Genomic DNA, 22,204 nt, shown 5'->3' on the forward strand with positions numbered 1-22,204 from the left:
TAATGTCCTAATTAGGGAATAAAATGCCCTTAACTTCCATTTAAATTGACCATACTTAGATTTAATCCCAGTTTGCAAAACCTTTCTCAAACTGAACTTGACTTAGAGTGATTCAGCAGCTTGGCTAAGAGTGCTTCAGTTGATTGTTGGCAAAGGGTTATTTTCAGATTTTGGCACCAGTTGATACTAGGGCAGCACTGAATTGCATTATGTTAGTGGAACTCTTTAAATTGACATTTGCTGTGTGCACATTAGAGCCCAAATGCAGACTGGGACTCAGGAGGAAGGTAAATAAGGTAAACAACATGTCTTGGTGAGACTGGGAATCCAGAAAATTTCAGCCCCAAAGTGCATTACATACAAAATAGAAAGAAAATAAAAGACTTCTAATAGCACTTAATGCAGATAATAAACAAAGAGAGGCATTTGAGAAAAGAACAATTCTGAGAAGAAAATAACTATAGCAATGCAGATGTGGCAGTTAGAACTAGAGCCAGATTTGTCGTAAGAGAAGACAACAGAAAATGTAACATTACCAAATATAAAATGCAAACAAAAGCCTAGGACAAAAAAAAAACTAATATTAGCCTTAAAAATCTAAGACAAACCTCATTGTGCAAGACATTTGTAAGCCGAGTTCCCAAAGCAAAACGCGTTCTTCACTAAATTAAATTACTGAAAAACATTTTAGAAGAATATATTTTTTTGAAACTTTGCAAGAATCGAGAAGGTTAAAGTCCAGCCAGGTTACAAACTGTCTTAAGTTTTCAGTATTTCACAGAGCGCTATTCAGAAGAGACCAAAATAAGACAAGACTAATGCTGCTAATCATCCTCAGTCCCCATCCCTGTATTGAAACATGGTGAATGATATATGAAGACAGATGGAGCAAATACAATCAAATGCTGTATAAAAACCGATTAGAATCTGCAGTTAGAGCTACAAATGAAATGAAATGGCTTTGAATAATGAGGCCTAAAAGGTTTGGCTCCAGATGTGCAAGGTCAGTAGAGACCTACCTCAGAAGACTGAGTGACACCCAACACATTTTGGGTTTTAATCTGTTAAAACATGTGAAAGTCCTTTTCCTCTCACTTCAGAACTATGCAGGGCTTTGGTTTATGGCATCAAATATAAATGTAATAAAAAAGACAGAAGTTTGTGGTTTAAACCTTTTCTGAATTAAACTCGCAGTAACTGGAGCACAAAACTTACGGAGGCAATTTAAAACAATGCAGTCTGTCATTGTGTTTGTGAACTCAGAATGAGTTTGCCCCATGCAGAAACAATTAGACTAGGTCTAACAACATAATATGCCACCTTTTCATGACTAAGTACTCGGAGAACAAGAAAACCACTTGAGTAAATTAGCAGCCTTGGAGTTTGTAAACTGCATTTGAAGAGAAACTAAACCTGGTATGATGACCAAGAAGTGTTTAAGCAGGAAGCAGGGAAGTTTGAGGCTACATTTTAAACTCATCCACTGGATGCTTTTCAGTTGTGGCAAAAAATATACTGAAATATAATTTTTTAACTTGGTAGGACTTTAAGATATACAAAAGCAGAATATAAGACTCAGGCTATTTTTAGCATAGATAAAGCCAACACTGACATACAGTTAATCACCTGAAATGTCAGGTTTTTGTCTTGTAATAAATTATTTCATTTTTTTTTTAATCCTTATTTGTACAAGTTGTCCCATTGAAATACAAGCTCTCCTTGCAGAGACCTGTTTTCATAAAAAAAAGAATCTGTCCAAGAATGTTTCCACCCTTACGGGGCATATGTTCTGCATAAATAAAAGGGAAATAAAATCTATCAAAGGGAAAAATTGTGAAAGATACAAACGTGGCTGCGTAATGCAGCCAAGATGGCTGTTGATGCATATTTTCCACATTGTAGGGATTATACTGGAAGGACTTTACTGCCAGATAGTACTGTGCGAACAACATGGCTTTTATTTTACAGTTGTAACCTGTGTTTGAAATACAATGATTATTGAGCATAATGGATTGTCCGGAAGGCAGAAGCTTATGATGTAAGTTGGCCCCATTCTCTTTTTAGCATCAATAAAATAATCAATAAATAATCTATCATCAATAAAATAATCTTTATGCCAGAGACTGGGAAATGTGTTTGATTGCTATTGACTAAGGTCTTTAATTGCCATCATATCTAGATGTATATATATTGTATGTGCTATATTCAAATTAATCTCCCCCCAAATTAGCATGTGTGTGATAGCAAAAACTCAATTACATTTTTTAGAGTTGTAAGTTCTGGGAATTTACAGCTCCCTGCCAGGAGCTTCCTAACATTTGCTTATATGCATCCTTTAGTTAAAGACACAGTTTGAAGAGAGGCTGCAATGTTCAAAGGAATCAAAACTGCTTCTCTTAATTTAATAAGGCAGGCTGGCTGACCATCCAGTCAACATGGGATACGGCACATTTAATCCTGACTTAGGGATGAAACTCAGATGTGAAGGAGGAACAGTGAGAAACCAGGGCAAGATTACACACAAACTGAAAACCAGCGCGCAGAGGAAGACGAAAACAACTGTAGCAACAACAGAGAGAAAGACTGTTAAAAACCAAACAGCTATAAATGATAAAAAGGTAATACTATTCTAATTAAATAATTCTAATGCCATAATAGTTCACTTAAATCAGTGGTCCCCAAACTATGGTCCGCAGGCTGCATCCGGCCCGCCTCCACATTTGGTCCGGTCCCCTGAACAATACCAGACAGCATTTAGATTTTTTTTCATATACCGTATGTTCTGGACTATAAGCCGCTACTTTTTTCCTAAGGTTTGAACCATGTGGCTTATATGTGGATTTTTCTTCAACCACCAGGGGGCTCTTTAGCAGGAAGTGAATCATTGGAAGTCAGAATTGGAAATCAAAGAAGGAAGAGCCCATTAAAACATAATTAGGTATTAATAGGGAATTGAAATTTGAGAATGTTGTTGATCAGTTAAATAGCATTGAGGGGAAAAAGAAGATTTTTCGTTTTTTTAAATAATACTGGGATCATTATGAGAATTTGAGGTGTAGATATTAGGATCCAGTAGATGGCAGTAGTGCAACAATAATGGATGCAAGCTGCCATTGAAATCTGAAGAAGAAGAAGAAGAAGAAGAAGAAGAAGAAGAAGAAGAAGACGCCCATTTTCATTTAGCACATGCTAGTAGCAGACACGAAGGATCAGCACTTTTACTGTTACAGTTACCGTTCGGAAACTACCGTAATCAGTTCAGTTAAATCTAAACTTGGCAACTTTTCCTTTTCAACCGTAATAAATGTGATATTCAACTGACCTGTTATGACTCAAATTTTGGGTGTCCGCCCCTCTCTGCTGCTGCTGCATCGTTGTGGAAAACCTGGAGCGGCAGAGATACCTGCGGCTTATATGTGTATGTTTACTGTTTAAAAAAAACAAAAACTTTGGGGTTGCGGTTTATAGTCTGGTGCGGCTTATAGACCAGAAAATACAGTATTTATTTAATAAATAGTGTTATTTCCTGGATTTTTTTCTATGAAGAACCCAGAGAGGGTTATTTGATTGTACTTTCTGGAAAACAATACATTTTTACATTTAGGCACTCCTGCAATCATCACACTTTTTCTGTTACAAACTGACTCCGGCCCCCCACCAGAGAAGGGAAAAGTTACATGGCCCTCAGGAAAAATTTTGGGAACCCCTGACTTAAATGAACTAAAGATGAGACAAAAACTGAAAGAAAACTTGTGCCAAGCTGATTAAAATCCATTGGCGTAGTCAGAACAGGTTCCAGGCTGAACTTGAAAGTATCTGATCATTATTTGGGGTTGAGGAGAGGAAGACATAGATGGTAAAAGTTTTTCTTTAACCTTGATGAAAAATGTAAAGAGGACAAGAAAATGTGGTACATGATTTTTTTTTCTTATACTTGAGTTTGCAGAGGTGAAACTGAAGCTGCTGAAATATGTAAACTTTGAACTGTGCTATCTCCTTTGAAAAAGGATGTTTTACTTTGCTAAAGGTGGTAAAAAATGAAACAGCGGTGCTAGTTTTCATTGCACTTTGACATGTTGTACATCTCTTGTCCTTGAAGCTTTGTAAGTCATTTCACACAAAAAACATTTGAGTTGTTAAGGAGAATTTGATGGAAATCTGGTCCAGACCTTTCCTGCAACCACTACTTACAATATGTGCTCCCAGCAGGAAATGTTCAGCTAAAGAGGGTTTAGCGAAGCATCTGCTGAAAGTATAGCAGGCAGGATGATGGCCTTGATGCAGGAAGTGGAAACCGCAGTATTTTCATCCCAACATATCGAAAGTAAAAGATGAAGTTTGTTAATGGCTGGATTTGTGGTAACATCACCACATGCATTTCAGCATATCTAGCTTATTAAATGTAATACATGTTTCAGCAGACAAACAGTACATAGCAGTAACTCTCCATAGCTTGCATACATGCATGTTAAAATGATGCTGTAATTGATGGCATTGTTGCATCTCTTTGTCTGAAAAAGTTTAAAGGTCAGGCAAAATATATCTAGAAGAAAACTGAAACGAATGTGCCTGACATTTTGCTCTCATGTCTCCCTAATCTGCAGAAAAAAATGTGACCTTCAGGGAACGTGTCAGTGGCCAGCAACAAAATATGACAGTTTTACTGGAATGTTTCACCAACTCAAAGATAGTAATGCTTGAATAAGATCTAATTAGTTAGGAGAGATAAGTTCTAGCTGAAGGTGGTTGTGGTATAAAACTTTGTATCTGGTTGTATGGCGATCTGCCATTGGATTTCACATCTGTTTGATGCAATGATTTGAGTCATTTCTATGTTCTATGTATAGTCTACTACAAAAGTGTGTTTTTTTAGTTTAGTTTTGTTTTGTTTTTACTCCAAGAAATAATATCTAGAGGGGTTGTTTTAGAGTTATATTGTTTCATTCAGAGATCATAATCTGCTATGTTAATCAACATACATTACATATGAGATTTGAACATTTCTGTGATTATCTCCATGATTCAACAACAGAAAATAAATTGGTAGAGTTGTGTGAATAAAATGGAAGCAGAAAGAGAGGAAATTACAGCCCATAAGAACAACATGTCCTCCATGTTTTCCGTCTAAAGATGATACGCTTGGCTCTGTTTACTGTATTTGTCTTCTTCCTGGACAGTAAGTCACTTGAGAAGTTACTTGCTCACTGTATGTATTTTTACAGATGTGACTTTTCAACACAGCGAACGGCAAGAGAAAACATGCAAATAAGCACAAGTCACACTTTTCTTGATGGGGTGCTGTCCAGGGGCTATGACCAATCTCACTCATATAAAGAAGTGAGCGAGGGAACTTGTGTTTCCTGAGCAACTACAGTTATTTGTCATTACAACATGTACTGATAACATCAAACATGCTTTTTTTAACTTAATTTTACCAGTGTTTCCGTGGTGTTGGAATTGCAAGACATTTTTAAAGAGGTTAGGCCTACTCAAATCCCTTCAGGCAAATATGGATTAGCTGTTTGAGGGACATGCAAACCATTTCACAATTACTGCACATATAAAGTAGCAAATGTATGCTGAACTGGTCTGTTTGAAGCTTTTGTGCAGTGCTGCCAACATATCCTGCCCCTCTCAACCTCTACAGATAGACATAACTGAAAATCTCCCAAGAAATTGTTTTTGGCTGTGCCTCTTACAACTCTCTTAACTTTGAGTCCTGACGTCACAGCTTGCTTTAAATTATATCCAGATACAGCACTGCAAGAGGCTCTCCAAGAACCATGTGGCAGAGTGGTACAGAGCCATAAACCAAATAAATTACATCATACACTCTGAATACAGGGTGGTGCCAATGACATCATCCATAATGTAAAGTTTTAAGACTCTGTGGCAACTGAGGCTTACACAGAGAGTGGTTCCAATATTTGTTCTTATCCTTTTTCATTATCAGCGGCTTGTACGAGTCAGTGAATCTATTGTATTTCCTGACAGACTGCAGGGACAAGAGAATTTAGATAGGACAGCAGAGAAAGCGAGAGAGATACAAAGTTGGAGATGCATTGACTTGTCTCTTACAGGCCTCAAACGATGCATCTGTGTGAAAAAAGTTTGTGTTGGTGCTATAAAATGGACATTCTGCTTTGGAAACATGGCAACTTCACGCAGGAAACATAACATTCATTCTCTTGGCTGCTAAAATAGGCTTAAATGGCTGCAGAATATCTGTACACTGTTTAATTTATATACTAGAATCATGTAACGGGCAGAGCATTTTCATTTTGGGCTTATTTTTCTGACAGAAATGGGTGGACATGTTAGATCGTCAGCGGTCTGTTAAGGTCCACAGCTGTGCATGCAGAGCACGTACAGCACTAATCCACGGACATTCTCAGCTAACTGAAAGAACATTTTGACAGAGTACTTCCTCTGCAGCAAAATCACTTGCTGCAAGGCTCAGTGGCTCCAGCGAAACTGTTGCAGTATAACAAGATACTGCATGCTCTAATATGACATTCAGAAAGTCTCTTGTATTTATTTATTTATTTATTTATTTGTTCTTGTGTTATCAAAAGGTCAAAACAGTTTTCATGCAGTGCATACATTTAGGTTGTCAAAGCTAGCAGCATCCAATCATTTCTCTGGATCATGACTCAGATTTTATTTTATTTATTTATTTTTTTGTTGAAATTTGATTTAAATATTTTTTTCTGCAGAGAACATGCAGGTCAAGAGTTTACTCTCTTCAAAACCTCTGTTTCAGAACTGCTGTGTGGTATAATGTGAAGCATAAATAATACATGGATTTCGTGTGTTTGACATTTTCATTTCTTACAATTTGAATAATTGCCGTTTGTGTTATGTTTACCCTCGCCTAAGTTATTCCATTTCAATTCATTTGTTTCTACTCTCCTTTCCTTTCAGTATTAGTTCCTGCTCCAGTAATCCAAGCTCGGAGTGTGCCCGCTTGCTCTAATGAAGTTATTTCTTTTCAGCCAGAGACAATGACCCAAGAACAAATCAATTTTTTCTGCACACTCAATGTCCATGTCATTACAAAACACATCTCAGAAAGGCTGGTAATTCTGTTTATTTTGGGGTAAAATTCTCAGACAAATGTTTCTGCTGCTCTGAGCCTCATGGAGGAACAGAGCATGAGTGACAATCAGGATCCTGTTTTTGTCACTTTCTGTCTAATCATTATTAGTTCTGTTTATGCCGGCAATGTTAATGACTTGCTTTGCCCATTTTAGAGCCCTTAGTTTTTGGCTATAATTTGGACTCTTGTCAATTATTTGACCATGATTCGGATGGTGATGAAAGCTGGGAAAAGGTTTTGCTTTCATTTTCTTCACTAGGAGTTTTGATGTACATCACCTCACAAATGTATTCACACATCTTTAACTTTTTCATATTTTGTCAGATCACGATTAAATACTTCAAAGTATTTCATTTGGACTTAATCCAAATGAAATGAAATACAGCAAAACACAATGCAAATGCAAGATCTTGATAGTATGCATTCATCGAATGCACTGAAATAAAGAACAAGGGCAGCCAATTTACTTCAGAGTTCACCTAATTGAAAAAACTTAAATAGAGAAAAAACAGGTTAGGAACTATAAAAGAGACTGGGGTGGAGGTCCATAACTGACAACATGAAATATAGAACCAGAGCGCCTTTTGAAAGATTTAGGACAAAACACACGCATGTATTAGAATGGAAAAGTCCAGACTTAAATCTAATCAGGAAACAGTAAAAACTGATATTCCTAGATGCTCCTTGAAAAGGCCTGAGCTAATTTATTAAGAACGGGTTAATGTTTTAGTTTTTAAATGTAAAAAGCTTATAAATATCCTTTCCAATAAAAGACTTTACGCTATAACTGCACTAAAAGACGGTTAAAGGAAATATTGACTAAGATGAGCCGCTTCGTTATTTATAGTTTTGAACACTGCACATACTTTATCATTCCATTTTGTTTTGCTCACATGAAATCATTGTTGAGGTTTATGGTTAAATTACACAAAATGTTAAAAAGTTCAGGGGATGTTAAAACTTTTGGATGTCCTGTTCCTTATGTGCTGACATTGACAAATAAAACTCAACATGTCATGCACACACACACTCACATGCTCACATTGTCTCATCTTCAATATTCTGCTTTGACTCTAGATCTGGGATTTCTTTTACCATAAACCAGACTTGCTGCCTCTGAAATACTTCATGAATAAAACAATGAAGGAGTTTATCTTTAGTGCCAGTCGCAGTCACTTTTCCTGATGTCATTTATTTGGATGTTTTTCAAAAACCAATGAGAACAGCTTTTGTGTGAAAGTTTATGAAAGCTGAATCTGTTTCGAATAATGATCTTCTTTCCTGCAGATATGGGCAGCCGTGGCCGTTTTGTGGCATCACTCATAGCTTTAGACTTTCCTTGTTAAAAAATTGTGGTTCTGACTAATACACAGCAACAAGTACTGGCACTATGTCCACACACGTGTGGAGTGACTGATCTCTGAGTAACTGGGAATGCTTCACCTCAGTGCACCTCTTGTGAACTTGTCTTTTATGACAAAAACAGTTGGAAAGGACAGGAGGAGTTTTATAATTTTCTCTTTGGAGACTAATAATTCAGATGATCCCAACATTTTCTGGAGAAATTAGACTTTCTGTTTGCAGCAGTTTCTTCCCGGATGCCGTATAAAACTTCCAGATGCCATATAAAACTTAAAGCAAACTTTCTGATGCCAAAAATATTCATCCATCTATTCATGAGAATCTTGGGCAGGTTGCAAGTACATCAAGGAACACAAACAACCATGAAGACACAAACTAAGACTGTGCAATTTAGAAAGACCAATTAACTTAGTCAGTTTTTGGACCGTGAGAGAAACCTTGTTTCTCAATAAAATTTGCCTGCAAAAATAAGGAAATATGCAATAAATAAAAACAACAAGGACAGAACATTTATCTGAAATTATATTTTGACCAAAAAATATCTTAAAACCTTACATACAGAAGGCTGCAATTACTCCTGAACTATTCTAGTAATTTTCTAGTGATATAGATCTAGATTAGTAGATATAGTAATCTATAATTACTAGATCTATTACTAGATATAGTAACAGATCTATTACATAATAGATCTAGTAATAGAGCTATTACTAGATCTATTCAGATCTAGTAATAGATATTGTATTGTATTAGTAATACAATACACACAATAATGTATTGTATTAATGTCAAAGTTAATTGTATACATTCCATTACAATAGCTATATCCTCTGAGTCTGTAGTAATTTTTATGCAATGAAAAGCAGATTTAGTCGTAACAATAAGTCCTGCAGTTGCTTTATCTAGAAGAGATAATGTCCAAATCCATAAAACAGCCAATATAGTAAAAGCATGTTGAAAACTGGTCAACTAACACAAAACAGTCGCGAAGAGAAATATCACATAAAAATGTGTACGTTTAGATTTCAAAGTGAATTTTGCATTTGAATTTAGCACATAAGTTGCATTAACAGTTTGGGAAGACTGTGTGGATGAACAGCATGAATCTACATGCATTATTTTCAGTTTTGCAGCTGGCTTGTATTTTTTGGCATGTTAAGGCAGAAACTGCTTTAACAAATCTGACAGGCAGTGTCTCGTCCCGGTGACATAAAACTCTGTGCTTTAACAACTGTGAAATCTTTTTCTTCACTGTTGAAGGATCTTCCCTCCGCCGCCCCACCCCATGAATATTCCACCAGCAGAGACTCAATTTCCAAGTCAAGAAAAAACATTTAAAACTATTTAGAAGGTATCATTTCTGCCATAATTACAAAATATTTAACATGTTTTGCATTTCTAATTACATCCCAAAGCCTTTGCTTCACTGAAGCTGCAGTTTTATCTAGATCTGGCAGTGAGCCGTTTTTCCTATCATGTATAGTATCTAATTGAAAAACCATACCAAAATTAACCCTGGAGAAAAAAAAAGATTAGGAGGGAAAGTTATCTTTCGATAGGTGCAGCGGTGCACAACAAAACTATGTAATAAATTCAATAAGACAACTTACTTTCACAAAGAAGAACACACAAGTAAAAGAGCTAGAAAAGAAATATGATTCCTACCAAAGCCATAGATTAAGAGATTTTGCACATTGGCAGCAGTCAGAACAGTTTTCTGTCAGACATAATGTTTCTTGAGATCTGTCCAGAAGTGACTTCAGATCTTTAACTGCACATATCCTCCTACACTGTAAAAAAAAACTCTGTAAATTTACTGTAAAAAATGTAAAATACCAACAGTTACTGACCGTAATTTCTGAAACATTATATTACCGTAGAAAATATTTGGAATTACAGTAAGTCAACGCTGCAAAAAAATAAAAAATAAAAAAAATAAAAAATCAGCAGTTAATCTGAAGTTAATGTTTCTTGAGATCTGTCCAGAAGTGACTTCAGATCTTTAACTGCACATATCCTCCTACACTGTAAAAAAAAACTCTGTAAATTTACTGTAAAAAATGTAAAATATCAACAGTTACTGACCATAATTTCTGAAACATTATATTACCGTAGAAAATATTTGGAATTACAGTAGGTCAATGCTGCAAAAAAATAAAAAATAAAAAAAATAAAAAATCAGCAGTTAATCTGAAGTTAATAAAACCATGATTTATGCCAGAAAATTGTGAAATGCACCTGTTTATGATACATTTCTCTTTAGTTTGTGAGTTTAGGTTTATAAAGAAATACAAAAATCCACACGAGTAAGTCTACCTCTAAAAAAGATTTTAATACCTAAATTCAAATTGCATTGGGATGCCAGGATATGATCAGGCCATTCAGGCTCAAAAATAATTTATTGTGTCTGAATTTTAATTCAGGGGAGTGGAGTAAAGTAGAAGAAAGATTAGAGGGCAATTAATTTATTCGATAAGGCCCGATGGATTGGAGAGCCTTTTGGATATCTGAAATCAGCATTTTGTATTTGCCCAGTTTATCTTTGTCTGATGTTACTGTTTTTTGATTACATAAAAGATATAAGTGTAAAAAAACAAAACAAAGCAAAAAAAAAAACGGAAGAAATATGTGCTTTTCTCCTGAGCATAGATTCATTTAGATCTGAATCAGGTTTCTTTGCTATGCTATCAGATATGTTGGGAGGCAGTGAGTTCTACGCAGCCCAACTTCCTATGCCATCTAAACATAGATACACAGTGGTGTAATAGCATTATGAAAATGAAGAGAACACACAGATTTGCAAAGAATAAATCCCCTCAAAATGTGAAATGTATCATAAATGGGCATATATGGGGCCCCGAGATGTGACTTTTTTTTTTTTTCATTTCAAACCCACATTCATCAACAGAAGAATCATAATCCTAAAGTCATAATAACGTTCATGTGCATCAAGCCTGCCTGGCGTCATTTGGTCCTATTCAGTTCATAATGACTTTGGGGAATTTGAGGTATATGAACTTGGGAAGCATAAACAATTCACTTTTTTGTGTATGGCAATGTAAATTAGAAAAACCAACCCCACAAGAAAGTTAATTCTGCAAAGCTCTGGTCCTATGTAGTGCTGATGAAAACATGCTCAAGAACACAGCTGGCTATTGTGGTTTTCAAGCAAATTCATACAAGTGTGTAACAGCTATTTTACACTAACTGATCAAGTATGCATATATGCAGTGATGCTACTTGGATGCGTCTGCATGGTGGCATGGAAAAACAAAAAAAGTTTTCACAATTCTTATTTTTAACTTTTAACTCGAATATTTTTGTTAGGAACCTTTGCAGTGCCAGCAAACATTTGGAAATGTATGTCCTTTTATTGGGTTACAGACAAGGATAAACACAGTTAAGCTCAAATTCTCAAAAGCAAGAAGTACATCAAATTGAAAAATACAATAAAATGGAACTTGAGGGAGATGTTTTATTTGTTGCTGGGCAGTGGAAAAGTACCACTTGAGCACATGATGACATACTAAGCAAGCTGGCACAAAGATGCATGCCTGCAATCCATCCTGCTTTGTGGTGCAGAGCCTCTGGTTCTCTGTGTTATATGTTGTTATAGTTGACTACTGAGTTTTACATTGCTCGGCAAGTTTCTTCTGCCAAGTTTCTTTCAGATTTGAAGAGGCAGCTCACTAAACAGACAATGTAGATTTGAACTTTAGAAATGTTTGACATAGCCTCATAGCGTAGGAGACAGATTTGTTTGATTACTTCTACTGCATTCTTTTTTTAAACACAAGACCATTTAAGGTAATCCTAGAACCCTTTCCTGCATTTGGAATCTAAGTCTTGACTGAAATACATTATCTTTACAAGGAATGAAGAGTAAATATTGCAAATGAAAGAAGTTTGAGTTTACTTTTTTTTTATTCAGGTTTTACGGTTCTGTTGCATCCGCAAACAACGTATTCTAGTGGAATTGTGTGTGACGCAGCAAATAATTTTAAAGTAGCAGAAAATAAATTATGCTTAAAAATAATATTTTAAAAATAACAATCTGAAAAGTGCAGTGTAAGGTTCAGGGGTGCAGTCAAAATCTTTTATCTTCAGAATGGCCAGGGTAGCGAAAATACACACCAAAAAGAAAACTCCCCACAGCATCCAAAGTTAGAGTTCTGAAATGTTTATATGCTTAAAACTATGCACACTTCCATATATATGGAGTGAGATGAGCCCAACTATTTGATTTTGTTCTGTTTCAGTGTCTATTCATGCTAATGTGATTATTCTTAATGCTTAAACCTGAATACTTTAGAATAGCATCTGATATAAAGCCAACATCTCATAAGGATAGTGTTTTATTTAAATTTACCACAGGGAAGTGTTTAACCTGAGCTTATTCTGACATATAGGGGTCAAAATGTGGTGTTTGATGCGAATAGTTGACTCTGAAGCTCGTCACATTTTGCTAGTGGTTAGCTGAAGAGACCTCAGCGATGTTTGGTAGATCATTTGGTTTGTGTTTATCTCATGAATTGCAAATTTATTTATTACTAAAAATAATTAGGATAAGTGTGAAAACTCTTTTTTTTTTCATGTTCATTTTATCTCTGTAAAAGCCTTGATGAGGTGTTGGTGTACAAATGGGGCTACAAAGTACCGATGCTATACTGAATAATTAGTTGCTTCTAAAATAAGAATTTCGATAATATATATCTGAAGTGCCTTGTTGCTGAAATGTGCTATACAAATAAATGAATAACAGCACAAACATTATTTTATGCAGACACTATAACACTTGAATCAGTTGCGAAACTCGCAATGATCATTCTCTAAGTTTTCAGAATAAATACTCACAAAGTGAACAAAGAAAAGGATGGAGAAGATTACAAAAAATAAACTAATAAAAAAGCCCTTAACTTTGTCTAACTGTAAAGACTGCATGTTTTCCACTGTGCCCTGAGCTGCACTGTGTGGGAGTCAGCAGCAGCAAAGGCTGCAGAGCTTTGGGAAATGCCTGCTCCACATTGGTTAAAATATGGGTAAAAACACAGAAAACCACAGTGCAGTGCTGTGTTGCAGATTAAACAGCGACAGAGCCTGGAAAATTAATTTCAAGAGGTTTGACAAATGTGGGGCTGTGGACACACTTCTTCATTTCATCAACACACAAATAGAGACCCACATTCTAACATTAGCAATAAGGAAAAATACAAAATACAAAACACAAAACTAGATTCAAGTCTTGCGTTTTTTATACATTTTCTCTCAGAATGTGGACTACAGGCTAAAAGATCCCTCCAAAGCATCCACTGAACGATGATTTGTGAGCAACATTGAGTGATCGATGAAAACAATAGGAGTAGGCAGATGGACACTTTTGTGAATGTGTTTGCTGAAAACGAGGAGCTTAGTCAGAGTCGGCTACACACCGGATTTCAAAGAGAAGAATGAGGTTAGAGTTGGTTTAACTGAGACATGATGCATTGAACCATTGAGAATCATTTTGGCAGTGTGTTGGAAGAGCTGATATGAACCATAGAATCGCTTGGACATATGCAGAAATGAGTCACCACCATATTGCACTGAGGATTGTGTGTAAATCATGCTCCGTGATAACGACAAGCGTGGAAATCTCTAAACCTACGCCATGTCCAGAAAGGCAAATCCAAAGCCGACTTTTTTTTTTCTTATCAGGGCTTTACTTTGAAAACTTCCCCAGCCGCTACTCCTTTTGTGTGGTTAATAAAGCAAATCCAAAGCACCAAGCTTTAGTGACAGTGAAGGTGAAGCGGCAACTAAAATTGATTTTAAAATAAATGTCAATATTATAAAGTGGAATTCAGGCTGTACGCAATCAGACATGACTGTAACATGGAAACTTAGCTTAGTACCAACCTCCTAACTGATTTTGCATCATGTGAGGAGTGAATGACTGCGACCAATCTGACAAAATGTTAAAGAATAAGAACATTAAAAATATCTGTATTCATGTTTTAGCATCTATTTTACCTTTCTTTTTAGGATTTTTTTTTTCTTTCTTTAGCATGGTTGCACAGTCAGTGGGAATTTCCTGGTATAACTACGTGGCTCACTACCCATTGTGGTTCAAAATAGGTGGGAAACATGCACACTTGCCTGTTCCAGCTGACTCTGGACTTTCGGCTCTTCAAAATAAATATGACTGTGCTTCCCATTTTCCCACAACAGATTTTTAAAAATTAGTTAATGTAAATACAACTTTTCAAACAAAGTCAAGTCAAGCTCATGTGTATAGCACATTTCAGCAACAAGGCAGTTCAAAGCGCTTTGCATCACAAAAATATCACACAATCATCAATTACGAAATAAGCAGTAAACAGTTCATTTTATCAAAGGCCATAATCAAAATCACCAAGCAAATATACATCAAATGTGTTGATCAATGTTTCACTTAACACCAATCATAGGCAACTCTAAACAGGTGGGTTCTAAGCTTTGATTTAAAGGAGCTCAGATTTTCATCTGTTCTGCAGTTTTCTGGAAATTTGATTCAGATTCATTGAAAAAACTGAATGCTGTGTCTCCATGTTTGGTTCTGGTTCTGATTTGGCAACTTCAACATTAATCAACATATTCGATGTGCATTTGCTTGATAATGTTGATGATGCTATAGCAATAAACTTGACTATTATGCAAATTTTACTTTTTTGGACATTTTGAACATTCTGCTTCTTGAAACACTCCAAGTGCTTAAAAACAAACAAACCCAGTAACGTTTTGGCAAAAATTTAGCATTTTCTTAGTGTGTGGAAAACAAGCCGTTCCAAAAACCTCCTGATTACTCAGTCACAATTAGGGTTTCAGGGCAACAGCTCTGAACCCTGTTACCCTAGCAACAACTGCCAAGTCCTGACCCTCACCTAGCAACCCAAACAGAGCTCGAGCAAATTTAGTCATCTGGTTTTACTGCTAAGTGTATATAGCTGCTAGAAAAGACAAGCGTTTTGTTGTTGATTTACTATTAAGAAACTACTTTCTGTAATCTTGTTTGTGCAGGAGGATCTGCTTCTGCTTCTGACTAAGGGACAAAGATACGGTTATACAACTGCACATCTGTTTACCGTTTTCTTTTTTCATATGTGTAAAATGTGAGTGTAAACTTTTAGTTGGAGGAGAGTGTTATTTAGCTCTGAACCAGGAACATTTTTATGTATTCATAATCTCTGTTGAAAATAAACATTTGACCAAAATAAGGATTCTTTCATTCATTTTTCATATGCGCTTCATTTTCCTCAGGGGCTTTGAGTGGATTGGGATAATGGTTGAATGTTTGGGGTTTTGTATTAGAGGATTTAATTTTAAATTCTTGTTTCATTTTAGCACAGAGGCCCCAGTTTGGTCCCATCGATCAAACGCTGAAGTACGGCTCAGTAGCTGTTTATTATTATTATTATTATTATTATTATTATTATTTTTTGTGTACCATAGCTACAAGGCAAGCATTATGCAGATATGCTTTCTAAATTTGTCGTCAAGGAAAATAAAAAAGAAATAGGACTGCAAATGAGGCGTTTCGGGGAGGTTAGGAGCAACGACTTCTGTGTGAAGGAAATCATTTTGTTTTAGGAAGGACTTTGTAACTTTGCTTTCAACTATACTAGTATAAATAAACCTCTGAATATATGGAAACACCATAGCAAACTAAAAATAACATTTCAATTTCAGAAAATCAATTGTACATCATAATCATATTTCTTTAAATGTATATAGAAATATTGGAAGTAGGTGACTGTAGTGTAAAACTGTACTCCAAGGTTTCTGACAAGAGTGAGCAGGGCTGAATTTTTTGTGATCTATACAGCATCATGTGCTCTGAATGATCACTCTTGAAGACCTGGATACACTTATTCCACTTACACACAAATGGAAATATTTGTTTAAACAAATAACGGCTAAAGGAGTCTGGAACATATGGAAAACACCTTGTTGCTTACTTTTATGTGTTTTTACAAAGGTTATGCTTCTTCATTTATCACCTTATTTGTTTTCTTGATATGTTCAGTGTATGACCTTCAGAATGTTGCTACTAAGCTGTTTTAATAGCTGCAGGGCTAATTCATTCATATGCTACTCATAGGACAGTTCGCCGTTTATTCTGCACATTGCTAAGGGGCCATTGTTCCATCTTTAGATTTGAGTTGGCTCCAGGGCAGTTATCGCCCCAAAAACATCAATACAGACATCCATCCTTTTCACCTAAGAGGGTAGAAATAAAAGTGTGTGTCGAGTAGTTGACCACATGCATTGTGATTCCCCTGTTGAAACCAAGACTTTCCATCTCAAGGAGGCAAAAATATTTGAAAGTCAAACAAAAGCCATGACAATTCGTCTCAGCAATGAAGTACAAACACAAAGGAACTAATCTTTCATCGGAAGTCCAATACAGAACACCTGATCAATAACATTGCTCCGCTTTGGAAAATCTCTCTGAATTTCTCATCCCTGGAGTCAGTGCGATTCCTGTAAACTTTCATGATGAGTGGATGCAGTGTGAACTGTCAAGTTGGTGCTTTGCACTGTGCACATTTCTGTCTTCCTTTCTCTCTTTCCTTCCTTCCTTCCTTTCATTTTTTTTTTTTTTGTAGCTCAGAGGTTATTTTCTATGCTTAGCTCCTTAAACGTGTTCTACTCTGACAGGGATTACTTCACTCTGTCTTTTTGTCAGATGGTGGCCTCAATGAACAGAGCTCCTGTTGAGCTTTAATAGGTTATGAACAGCCATGCTGTAAGGTCAAGAGGGCAACATGTGTTAGAGCCTGCAGAAACTATTACGTTCTGTGGATCATGTTTTCAGACAACTTACTGCATCCACATTTCCAGCACAGAGACAGCAGATTTATAAGGAGTCTTAATGCTAAGCAGCTCTTCTGTAATTGTTCAGTACAGAATAACTACTGTATTTTTACACACAATATAAAGAACTCATAATAGATTAATTGTTCTCTCCTCAATAATTTAGTAACCTCACAAATTAACTAGATGCACATCAATCTGGCTTTTCTAGACCAATACTGACTTGTGATACCGTTGCAGCTAATATCAACGGTGCTTTGCAGCAAGAGGCTTCACTCGGGGTTGGGGAAATGTTGTTCATTTTGATCTCCAATTGGCAAAATTGCTCAATGTATTCTTGGAAATAAATACCAAAACTATTAAAATAGAGCAGAAAAGATATACCAGATGTAGCCACTTGCTAATTTTAACTTGTAGTCTCAGGTGTGGAAAAAACAGAGAGAGAGAGAAAAAAAAACACGCCTCTGGATACAGTTAACTTCTGTGCAGCTACTGTTAATGGAATAAAGACGGCAATTGTTGCTAAAAGCTCTAAAATTAACCATTATTGGCCTTTAATGAAGCTTGAGCCATTTTTGCTGTTCTTTGGTGGTATGAGTGTGTAATTACACAAGAACACTTAAGAGCCTTTGGAGCAGGTCAGAGATGTTGGGAGTCTGTGCCATGTACTAAAACTTAACTGTTACACTTATAAGAGGTTAATTCAAGAGGCTACACTTGCGGGTTGCGCTGCTGATTGAAAATAATCCATAAATTAAAACTAAAAGGTCATTTAAATTGTTTCTTCTTACTCACAATTCCAGCCCAAAAGTAACTCATTTTCATGTTAACCCATTTTACAGCTTAAAGGTTATCCAGTCTTTACCTAAGACCAGAGTCTTCATGCTTTCCAGGTACATTTGAGCTTCTATTAAAATGCAACAGCCATCCATTGTAATCCTTGGATTTGAGCTATTTGTCCATGTGCATGTCGTTTTAAAACATCCACTTCACAGTGGCGCAATAAAGTTGTTGACTGCATCTTGTAACTTTGCCACATGGTCAGTCTTTCTAGTGTGAGAGAATGCTTTCCACATGCTATAAGCAGTTTGTGTGGTAGTTGGCAAGAGCTGAAACAATGCGGTAATCTGTGGATCACGCTGCTACATGAATGGTGGCTGAAGTTCTGTTTAGCATCCTGGCTGTGTGCGAGTGCCAGACCACAGGAATGAGATTCTCCCTGCTGCTGTCTGCCTGTGAATTAAAGTTTCATTATTTATAAAATAATGCAAATCTGGCACTTTTCATGGACTTTTAATGCAACTTTTAAAGCAACTTTGCAATAAAAGTGTCATTATTTACCGAATGACACTTCATGACAACAGTCATAGACATTCATAAAGATTCCTTCATGTTTATGACACGTGTTATGTCATGTTTATGAGAATATCATGTCAGTCTTATGCACATCCCATCAAATAAAGTGTTACCAAGAACATTAATTGTAAAAGGAAAACATGTCAAGTCAATAAATATTTAATGGGATGATTATTGGCAACCTTGCTGTCAGTACGTATTTACTAAACATGCTGCTTTTACCAACAGGACAGCACTTAGTCTTCTAAGTGAAGTATTTAATAAGATTGGAGCATCTTGTTTGCACAATCTCTCTAAATAAATAGTGTCCAAATATTTTTGCAGAGGGTCCAAAAATGTCAAGTTGAAAGTACTCCAGAGGCCACAAACTTTTTTGTAATTTTCTTTTTAATTGTAATTGTGAAAAATATTTTCTTTGCCTGCTAGATAAACAATAAATGTATCACAATTTTTTACTGAAATAGCACAGTGGTCAGATTTCTGCAGACAAAGGATGAGTAAATCATTGTAGATTTAAAACAGAAAAGGGTCTTGCAGATTTGCCAAACTAAATTTAGGCTGTTCTTGAACGTAGGACCCTCCCAGAATAGTTGCAAGGTCACACTTTGAACACCTCTGCTCTAGGTGGTCCGTCTTAAGATTGTTTTGCAGACTTGTTGATCCCAAGAGGCCAATCTTTGCTGCAGTTTTGGAACGATGAGTTTAATATGTTTACTTTTAAATCTCTTTTACCATCTTGCTTACTGTGGGTGGTGGTAAAATAAGCTTAGGTCCTCATCCAACTCAGTGGCTTGTGGTTAAAACAAACAGTCTTCTGTGTTATGCTGCATTTCTACTCCAAGAAAACAGAGAAAACAGACACTAATAGTTCCTGGGAACTCTGATAAATGTCAAAAAGAGGAATGTCAAAAAAACAAAAAGAAAAACAAAATAAAAAACACCTTTATTTTCTTGTCATTGTTATGATTGCAGTAGAAGATGATTATAGGTTTCATCCACAGGTGTACCAATAATTGGTGCTGGCACTTTGTGCTCTTGAGACAGTATGCTTCTTTAGTACAAACACCATCACTGTAATTTTAGTTAATTATGATGTAAAATTGAGGAAACAAAATTACTTTGGCTGGAAAATGTAACTTTTAAGATGGTACTTTGAGGGGCAACCTAAGACTCACTTCTGTCCGTTTCATTTAAAATAATGATTGAAATCATTACTCCTAAGTTGAACATAAGTAGATATTCTAACTAGATTTTAGTTTAGCTCCACTGTCTCCCACAAATACATCTGTTTTTAATATGACAAACGTTTTCTAAACCTACTTCTCAGGGTCTTGATCTGGAATAAATTAGTAGTCTGTCCAGGAACAGTTTGTACCTCAGCAGTGGATTTTCCAAATAGCTAGCTTCAGTTTTAATCCTTTTGACCTCTCAAAATGGTCAAAATCAGAGTGAGAATGGTTTATCTAATTAATTGATGTGCTTTTATTTGATAAGTCTCTGAAAGGTTGAGACAATTTTGTCTTAGCTTAAGAAACTCCAACAAAATCATGAATTTGTTTTAAAAGGTAAATCCACAGCTAACCATATACCTTGGGAACATTAGAGCTCTAAGAATGTTCAAGGAATGATATACGACTTTGTCTGCAGTTGCATCTTTCCTGGATGTGGAAAGTGCCATGGGAAAAAAGTGAAACCATATATTTGAATCATTTCCTACACCTAGGCGTTTGGCCATTGGACATTAAACTTTAACATGTGCTGCAAGTCCTCAGGGCTTTTTCAGAGTTTAGACACTGTGCCCACACTTTATTAAACTCATTTTTATTGAGAGGTGACTACATAATTTTATTCTGTGCTCCTAATTTATTTATTTTTATTTTCTTAAATGTGGCTTAATGCAACTTTTTTACGTTTCTGTGGAGTGGTTTATTTCGACGGTGGTTTTTGGTTTTGCTCCAAGACCTTTTTTCTCTTTTAAGAGCTAATTTTCTCACATGGCTTACAACGTAGCACCTTTTCAACCCTTGCTGTAAACACGTTCTCATTCAAAGATCTACTTGGTGGCACACAGCACAGTTAAAGGATGTGGTCCCTGATTTCCAAAGCAACCAAATAGAAGACCATATGACGTAGTTACTGTGGTTTGGGTGACTAAAAACAAAGGTTTTCCAATTCTCCTCTCCAACAAAGCGCTAGAAGAGGTGCTGCATATGTAATTTTTTCCATTTGTCACTGAAACACTGAATGAACCCAGATTTTCAAATGAAGCTTTGCCTTTCAGACGTTTTATGTGTACATGTGGTTACAAATGAGCATATCAAAGATACATTAAGGAAAATGATCCAATAAACGAACACTGCTGTACGAAAAAATCAGAATAATAGGGGATAGTGAGGGTCAGCCAGTTGCGTTTTTGTTCCATATCACAGTAAATCTCCACAAAGCTGGCAAAACCAGGTCAAATTCTGTTTCGTGTATAGCATCTATTAAATCCAGATTTAGTCTCAAATTTTTGAAAACCCTAGAATATCAAATATGTTGTCTGAAGCAAAGTTTCCCAATTCCCCCGATACGAACGTTGGTCAAGTGCACTGAACCATAGAGTGCTCTAGAAATATGATGTCATAAATAAACCAAACCAAAACAAAGTTTAGTTTATAGCTCATAGGGTTTAAACTATCAACTAAAACTTAATTTGTGATTATTTCTGGCAAAACAGGCTTTAAAGGTTCTTTATTTTTAACTGGTTAAAGCTGTTTTTGAGGATTATATTTGTAAGACTAAGTGTTCAATTTACAGCACTTTGGATTCATACCCCTCGAGTTTTTTCACACAAATTCAATGTAGCACACATTCACATGTGAAGTAGTTACTTTTATTTACACCTAATATTTTGTATTTAGGATGTTAGCCTGAAAAATTTACCTACATGTTACAAATAAAAATCCAAAAACAAATTTTAATTTGACCCCTTTTATTGACACTCCTAAATAAAATCCAATTCACCAGCAGTAAGCAGAGTACGATCTTTTTTTAATCTTAGTACAAATGTGTTCTGTTACGATGATTGTTAAAGAACATTAAAGAATCATGAGAGCATCATGAGGACCAATGAAAGTAGTGAACTGGTCAGAAATAAACTTACAAAGTCTATGTACAGTTGGGTTTTAAAACTATTGTGATTTTAGGTAAATGTCTGACCCACATGCAAGATACGCTCAGGAGACAATGAAAAGTTAAAGATTTACTTACAAAAAAATTAGTGGTCTTGGGGAGCATGTGGAGAAGATGAAAGTTTGCCAGCCAGAATCTAGAAATGATGGTTCTACCTGGGGGTTGAAGCCTGGAGAGCGCCAGGTGAACCAGAGCGGGTTGATTGATGGAGGGCAGACATTTGGAACTGGTGGATGGTGAGAATGTAGTAGAACAGACAGGCTGTTAGGAGGAGAAGGAACCATGTGAAGCAAGTTGGATAATACATCCAGAATCTCAGAGAGAGTCTAAGCACATCAGCCCAGGTAACTGCACAAAAGAACAGATCCTGGGAGCTGATGGAGG

The sequence above is a fragment of the Poecilia formosa genome, unplaced genomic scaffold (genome assembly GCF_000485575.1).
Source record: "Poecilia formosa unplaced genomic scaffold, Poecilia_formosa-5.1.2 Scaffold234, whole genome shotgun sequence".
NCBI classification, from domain to species: domain Eukaryota; kingdom Metazoa; phylum Chordata; class Actinopteri; order Cyprinodontiformes; family Poeciliidae; genus Poecilia; species Poecilia formosa.